Source organism: Cricetulus griseus, chromosome 4 (genome assembly GCF_003668045.3).
Source record: "Cricetulus griseus strain 17A/GY chromosome 4, alternate assembly CriGri-PICRH-1.0, whole genome shotgun sequence".
In the NCBI taxonomy this organism is placed as follows: Eukaryota; Metazoa; Chordata; class Mammalia; order Rodentia; family Cricetidae; genus Cricetulus; species Cricetulus griseus.
In genome coordinates, this window is record NC_048597.1 from 191,657,622 (window position 1) to 191,665,004 (window position 7,383).

Consider the following 7,383-nt stretch of genomic DNA (forward strand, 5'->3'; position numbering starts at 1 on the left):
AAACACAGTTAAAGTTTGTATATTTAACCTATTGGTATAATTGATGATATTAACAATGGGCTATTGTATTCCTTGACTCTGAGTTTGAAAGAGGTCTAAAAATTCTTATTTAAAACCCACATTTTTTCTTTATTTTGAAAATTACTGCTAATCTATTCTTTAAATTAGATCTTTGAGTGTTTCAAACAATGCATGGTGTTACACTATTATAATCATATAAGTAGCTGGCAGGTTGTGTCACAAAGACGCGATTTCTTTATAGTCACCTACCATCTCCAGCTCTTGAGCTCTTCTGAATGATCCTTTAGCCTTGGGAGAAAAGGTTACAGTGTACATACTCCATTTAAGATTGAGCATTATGCAGTGTCTGAACCTTAGCCAGTGGTGGGGCTCTGTGTTAATCACCACTTACTTATAAATAGAAGCTTTATAAATAGAAGCTTCTCAGATGAGGGCTGAGAGATGCATTTCCACATATGTGCATATTGACATATGCATTGACATATATGCATTGACACAATAATTCATTAGGAGTCAGTTTGGTGTTATGCTCACTAAGCATCATAATAGTAATGGTTTGTCCCCTAGGGGTTATAAACTTAGCTGCCATAAAACCTTGATCCTATAATGGTGTCAAGTATGGGTTTCATCTTCTGGAGCAAGGCTTAAATCTAATCAGAAAACAGTTGATTATTCCTATGATGTTTGGGAATTCTGCCAACTATTGCACCAGTGGGCATGTCTTGTCAGGCCAGTGACCAATTGTAGCTAACAGATTTTGTAACCTGGGATGATTGATAACTTTTTTCCTCTGGTAGCATACATACCACCTTCTAGTACTATGAAAGATAGCCACTAGGAATGAAGCCACTTTAGGCCAGTACCAGCTTCATTTCTCCATGTTCTGTGGGTCAAGTATATGGTATCTTCAGAAATGAGTTCTTACCAGCAAGTTCTGGAGGCTAACCAAAAACAATGGCAATAGCCTTACTGTTTGGGGATGTGAGCCTTACTGGCCAACAACTTCAAAAGAAGTGACGCATTCTTGGCACCAGGAAATTTATTCATTAGCTTTTGGTATCTAATTAAAGGTATCTGTTAACTTGTAATTAGAAGTAACTCTCTTCTAATTGCACATGCACACAAATGTGCATACAGATACACACACACACATACACATGCACACAAACACACAACCACAACACACACACATACACAGAGCTTTAATTATATTGGGCTTGTGCAAGTTTCATATATATATTACACACACACACACACACACACACACACACACACATATATATATATATATATGTACATATATGAACTTTCTAAGTTTTATTGATGGTTCAACAACACTGATTTGAATCTAGCTCTCAGAAAAACATTTTATTTTCATGGATTTCCTAGAAATATATGTGAACTAACTTTCAAAGACTGTCAATGTCAGGATCTGAATCTGAATCAACATTCTCAACTAAGTCAATTTCTTTTTCATATCAAAGCGTTCATTCATATTTTGGTCATCATTTTAAATTTTGCTAGTGAAGAATTTCCTTAAAAATCAATAGAAATAACTGACCCTCTTTGTTTGGGCACATGGATTAACCACTGCATTATTTTAAAAGTGTCTCAAGTTTAACACCTTATTGAGAACAGATTTGGAACATATCAATATTGTCTACTATCCCCAAATTACCTTATGAATAGCACTAGAAGAATCTAGTACAAAAAACTGATTAGTTAAGCTGTAAACAATGACACAGAGTACACCATGTCAAGCTTTTCAGTCTTTAGTGAACATACCATTCCAAGTGGGGTCTTCAGGGGTAAAAAGTTTAAACACTTTATATATTTTCTTAAAGTCATACAATTATTTCAATTTCATATTAAAATTATAAATAGTAATTTATGTGAAAGGCCATGGGAATTTTCTATTTTAGTAACTGTTTTACGATCTTTAGATTTTATATAGTATGTTAAGTCACTGAATTTCTCTAGGATTATTCTGCCAGTTCCTGTATACTTTTAGAGACTTTTTCTAAGCATAGAAACTAACCCAGTTAGGCTACCATTGCTCCAAGGACTGATGGGATCACAAGGAGCAGTCAGTCATGTAATGGGTACTGAATGGTTTGCCCTTTAGACAGTTTCAGCTGGCTGATCAAAGTATTTGATGTGATTTCTTCCTTGTCAGTTGTTGGTATAACAGGAGGATTTGTAAAGCTCTCAGTTTAAATGCTCATTGTCTGGTTAAGTAAATATTCTTTCTTGTATTCTAATGGAAATCAGGATTTTATCTATTTTACTCAAGGTTTGCTGAGGAAAAGTGAACAAGTGGAAATGAAGTCTATTGTCAATGTGACCAGAGTTGTCCTCAGAGAGTAGGTAATGACTGTCTGTGCCCATTTACTCATGTGGGATACTTAAGCTTGTCTGGCTAGTCCTTGGTCTGCTGAGCTGGGGGCAGGAGTCCTCATCTAAGAACATGACAGATGATGGGTAAATCAGATAGGGTTCAGTGTTCTTAGAAACAAAACTAGCTAAGGCTAAACGTAGCACAAAATAAATTTATTGAAAGGCCTGGGAACCAAGCTTAATGGAGAATGTTTATTGGGTACTTAATAGGCATAATGAGCTTGCCTCAGCACTGAGATTGTCTCAATTAATCCTTATCATAGTCCTGTGAGGTATGTAATTATTGCCTTGTTTTATAGCTAAGGAAACAAGGGTATAGAGAATTGAATAAATTGCCAAGGTTACACAGCTAGTGTAGTAGAGACCTCAGGATAGGAACCAAGGCTGCTCTGAATTATTGTACATCATACACCCAACTCAGAAGACAAGCTAGAATAAATGCACATAAGACATTTTCAAATGTGTGGAAGACTTCATTCAAAATTCAATATATTATGAGAGTGACCCATTGACTTAACTGCAGCTCCAGCTAATGAGAGCAAAGACTTTCATAGGAGTCATAATGCAGAACATAAAAGATGCTCAATTCTCCAATGTAGAGTGTAAAAGCTGTTAAGAAGGGGAACCGATGCTGGGTAGTTTAGTCTATTAGGGATATTAACAAATAATAAAATTGAATATCATATAAGCAACAAAAATTATAATTATTCTAGTGGCTGGGAAGTCTACCATGAAGGTGGATTGATGCCTCGTCGGAGCAGGTATCCATTCATGGTACCTTCTTCCTCCCTCATATTGTTGTGGAATATTAGTTTAAGATGTTTTACATTCTTTTATGTTGTGGAATATTTGTTTAATGATGCAAAGACGTGTTGCACTCTTTTATTTTTTTTTGGTTTTTCAAGGCAGGGTTTCTCTGTGTAGCTTTGGAGCCTATCCTGGCACTTGCTCTAGAGACCAGGCTGGCCTCGAACTCCCAGAGATCCACCTGCCTCTGCCTCCTGAGTGCTGGGACTAAAGGCGTGCGCCACCAATGCCCAGCAGTGTTGCATTCTTTTATGTTGCATTTGTCTAGCTCTGTAAAACTGTGTTACATTTCCTGTCTAAAACACCAGATTGGCTTAATTAAGAGATTAATGGCCAATAAGCTAGTTAGGAGAGAGGGATAGGTGGAGAAAATAAATAGGAGAAATCTAGGCTCTAGAGAAGAGAGAAGAGCGAGAGAAGGAAAAGGAGAAGAGGACACCAGGCCACGCAGCCACCCAGCTACCCAGCCACACAGCCAGCAGTGGAGTAAGAAGGAAATAAATACAGAATAAAGAATAGTAGAAAACCCAGAGGCAAAATGTAGTTGAAGAGAAATGGGATAATTTAAGTTATAAAAGCTGGCTAGAAACAAGCCAAGCTAAGGCCATGCATTCATAAGCAAGAATAAGTCTTCATTGTTTTTATTTGGGAGCTGGGAGGCAGGTCCCCAAAGAGTTGGAAAAAAAAAAAAAGCAAACAACTAGATCACTGGGGAGAAACACAGAGTAACTTTGGTCCCCTTCATGGGAGTGATAATTTATTTCATCTTTTAAGAATTACCCTTTTCCTTAGTTATCTATTACAGGCCCTATCACTGGATGCTTTTTTCCTTTGGGAATTAGGGTTACATCATGTGAATCGGGGAAGGTTTTCATATTCAGGAGATAGAACTGGGTGATCTAAGACAGTCTTCTCCTCTACCATAGGACAGATAAAATTAAAATCAAACCTCTCTTACAAAGAAGAGGAGCCCAGAAGGCTGGAAATTCCAGATGAAAAAAAAGAAGGCACCAGATACTTGGAATGGGACAGGTGAGAGCAAGCATCCAATGTTTCCCAAAGCATCGGTGGTGTTTTATGATGTATGAGAGATAAATCCATATTACAGACTGAGGCAGTGCCTCATTTGCTCTCCAGCTAATTTAAGTAGATAGCTAGTTATAACCCATATGCAGTGGCATTGAAACAGCAGTAAATTTACACATCATTCACTTAAACCAACACAGCCTTTAACAAATACAAGTATTCACTCTTAGGTTTAAAGAGAAATCAGGTGCCATGGAAATGTCTGTAGATCTACAACGATGACACCGACTAACAATCTAAGCAACAGAGGAGAGGCTACCTTAAATGCCCGCCCCCCATAATGAGATTGATGACTGACTTAAATGCCATCCTAAAGCCCTCATCCAGCAGCTGGTGGAAGTAGAAGCAGACATCCACAGCTAAACACTGAACTGAACTGGAATCCAGTTGCAGAGACGGAGGAGTGATGAGCAAGGAGGTCAAGACCAGGCTGGTGGAACCCACAGAAATAACTGACCTGAATAAGGGGGAACGCTTGGTTCCCAGACTGATATCTGGAAAACCAGCATAGGACTGATCCAGACCCCATGAATGTGGGTGTCAGTGAGGAGACCTCAGCAATCTACAGGGCATTTTGTAGTAGATAAGTACTTATCCCTGGCATAGGAATGGACTTTGGGAGCCCATTCCACATAGAACGATATTCCCTGAGCCTAGACACAAGGGGGTGGGCCTAGGTCCTATCCCAAAGGATATGACAGACTCGGAAGACCCCCTATGGAAGACCCACCCTCCCTGGGTAGCAGAAAAAGTATGGAATAGGTAGGGTGTTGGGGGGGGGGGAGGCAGAGGGAGCTGGGATTGACATGTAAAATAATCTTGTTTCTAATTTAAATAAAAAATGGAGAGAAAGAAAAAAAACACATACAAGTTTTTATTTTGTTTTGGTTTTGTTTTGTCTTTTTGGTGAGTGATATCCCCACAGACATACTTGCATATTTCTTGAACCATCTTTCTCTTAAGAGGGCAAAAAAAATTTCCCACATGCACTTAGGCACATTATGGATAAATGAGTATCTATTACAACAGACGTCCTGCTCTTGGAGTTGAGCATAAACATCCTGTCTTTTCTTGCCAAGGTTTTGCTGTGCTTGTGTTATCTATGGGACTTTGTAGCAAGAGCTTGGAAGATGCCTCTAGAGAATGGGTGTGAGATCTAGCTGCTGTTCCTCTTAACCCTCTTTACCCTCTGTGCTTGATTTCTTAGAGCTGCCTGGGAGAGAAGTAAAAGGGTGAGGAGGCCCAAGAGACCAGACTGCAGGGAACCTTGGGAGAAAACCATCAGGAATGCCTCATTTACTTTCAAGAGAAATGTATGTATCACTGTAGTTGTGATCAATCACATACATTTTGGTAAATTTTGTTTCTGAGTTCATCTGTATGCTTATTTTATGGATTTTCATTTGCTGTATCCTGGAGTTTACAATCCTAAGGACATATTTTGGCTAAAAATATTACTAGGGTGATCTGTACTATTATTCTCTAAGCTGTCCCTATGTTTGAACAGCTGATACCAGACTTTTGTTTATCTTCTGATTTTGGTTCTGTTTTTCTTTCTGGAATAGGGGCGTAGTGTGTATTTTAGGTTTCCCTGAAAGTTGTGCTGTTCCTGCTTCATTTTCTAATTACTCACATTATCATCTAGTGCTACTAAAACCTAGCTCTAGATTCTTTTTAATTAAAAGAAAAATGCAGTATGATTTCTTGATTATAGATGGGCACTACTAATTATTTAGCATTTATCTTGGGTCTAGTGATATAATTACATCCCTGCCTTCAATTTTTTTTTTTTTCACAACAAAGACTCAGTAAGTCTTGTCCCACATGCCGGAAGTCCTTTGTTCCCTTTCAGCAAGGAAAGCAAATTGTGACTGAACCTTCAATGGCTACTCTGTAGTGTAATTTATTTGCTTAAATAAATTATTTAAGAGATATTTATTTATGCATACATCATCCCAGATAAGATACGGGTGGCTTACTTGGGTAAGCAACATTTAATCCAGTATAATACATTTTGAACAGCCACTGAGTTTCCAGCATTTTCTAAACCAATTTGCAGAAGACTGTAGTTTTATGTTCAGGTGAAGGAATTAAAAAACTTTGACCAAGTCTTCTAATATTTCAGTCTCTATGTTGAATAGTATTAACTCTTTCATCTGGTCCGTTGAAAAATAAATCACAAAACCTAGAAAAGAGGGTTAGGGACAGAAGCAATTGTGCCTGGAGGACAAATGGGAAGGCAGAGTGAAGCCACCATGTGCTGATGGGAAGGGTGGAGCCAGGTGCTGGGATTGAGGAGACAGGCTTTATTATTGACACTCTTTCAGATTGTCCTTTTAAATTTGTGATGCTACTTTAGGATTCCTAGAAAAACAGGAGCGATCTGATCTCTTTCTCCTACAGTCACGGGTGAATTAACTTGCTGTCCTTTCCATTCTCAGCCAGGCTTCTTGGAGAAGCTTCTAGTCCTGTCTGCATTTACTATCATTGGACTTCCATGGCACCCCGGTGACAGTGCTGCAATTAAGGCCATCAGTGTGCTTTTGTGACATCAACAAACCAATCAGGACTTCTCAGTACACTCACTTCTCAATCCTACTGGTTTTTGAGTCTTCATTTTTTTTTAAATCACTTGTAAAATTTAATTTTAAAGGCTTATTCTATCATTTCATATTTTATTTATATTTTGGGGGGGTTGGATTCAAGACAGGGTTTGCCTGTGTAGCTCAGGCTATACTGGAACTCACTCTGTAGACCAGGCTGGCCTCAAACTCATAGAAATCCACCTGCCTCAAGCCGGGTGTTGGTGGCACACAACTTTAATCCCAGCACTTGGGAGGCAGAGGCAGGCAGATCTCTGTGAGTTCGAGACCAGCCTGGTCTACAAGAGCTAGTTCCAGGACAGGCTCCAAAACAATACAGAGAAACCCTGTCTCGAAAAACCAAAAACAAACATACAACCCAAAATGAAATCCACCTGCCTTTGCCTTCTGATTGCTGGGATTATAGGCATGTGCCACTATTGCTGGGCTTATTCTATTATTCTATTGTGTATATATGTGTGCATCTGTG

The 7,383-nt window shown here is 38.7% G+C and overlaps 1 long non-coding RNA gene across 1 annotated transcript; it reads left to right on the plus strand.

Annotated features, from left to right (window-relative positions):
* Positions 1-2,308: 2,308 nt before the first annotated feature.
* On the plus strand, positions 2,309-6,995 carry LOC107980276. Its single transcript, XR_003484598.2, has 4 exons — positions 2,309-2,388; positions 4,152-4,257; positions 5,519-5,624; positions 6,753-6,995. It is a non-coding gene; the product is annotated as an uncharacterized LOC107980276 (long non-coding RNA).
* The last annotated feature ends 388 nt before the right edge of the window (positions 6,996-7,383 follow it).